Consider the following 978-nt stretch of genomic DNA (forward strand, 5'->3'; position numbering starts at 1 on the left):
TAATCTAACACAAAACGGACAGGACGAAACAAATCGCTGTATGTAACTACTAGTTGATTGAAAAAAAAATAGAACGATAATAACCGATTAAAAACCGAAAACCGGTTTTTTTTCTTGGAAACCGAAAAAAAAATCGGTTTTTGATAAACTTTCGGTTTTGCATACCCTACAGACGACACACATCAACGTAAACACTGTGGCATCTTATGTGGTTGTAATAAGAGCGATTTTAGAACAAAAATGTAGTCTGATATTCTGTTGTCTGTACCAACAGTTCATTCTCGGTCCAAATCTTCATTCTTTGTAGCATCAACTTATTTTTTCAGTGTAACTTTTAAATTGGGTCCATTAATCTCGGCTGGTAAGCAATTTCATCTCTTATTAACTAATTTGAGTGGAATTTAATGCAACAATGACTCGGTTCTAATTTCATTACCACCCACTGATGCTGCGGACTGCGGAGACGCGGTGATGTAGCCGCTGCGTAACAAAAGTGTATTGTCCACCAATGGAAACAAATTAGGACAATGACTTGGAAAATCCATCCGTGAATTGACGGGAAGTGACTATTACGCTTTTTAAATAAATTTTATCAGGTACAAAATACAAGTACTAATCCAAAATTAGAATCTATTAAGTTTCATGTAGGTAAATTAACTTTCGTACGATCATCAATCTCCATTCGATCGCAATTAGTCCCTTTTAATGGACGTGTCGCCAAACAAGTCATCTATTCTGGCAGATTTTTTGTTACCATAACAAGCCGACCCAATACCTGTATGCTTGGTTTTGTATCTTTCAACGATGTAAGCAACAATTACGTGAGCCATTGACATGAGTATCGCTGCCGGCGATGGTGCCAGCCGGCCGGCGCGCGCGCAGGTAGGCCCTGCAACGACAGAGAGCTCAGCGGCCCTCTCCCTCGCACCACGTGGTGGGGGCGGCTGAGCGGTCGCGCGGGCGTATGTTTGCCGTCTG

The sequence above is a fragment of the Ostrinia nubilalis genome, chromosome 5 (assembly GCF_963855985.1).
Source record: "Ostrinia nubilalis chromosome 5, ilOstNubi1.1, whole genome shotgun sequence".
NCBI lineage: Eukaryota > Metazoa > Arthropoda > Insecta > Lepidoptera > Crambidae > Ostrinia > Ostrinia nubilalis.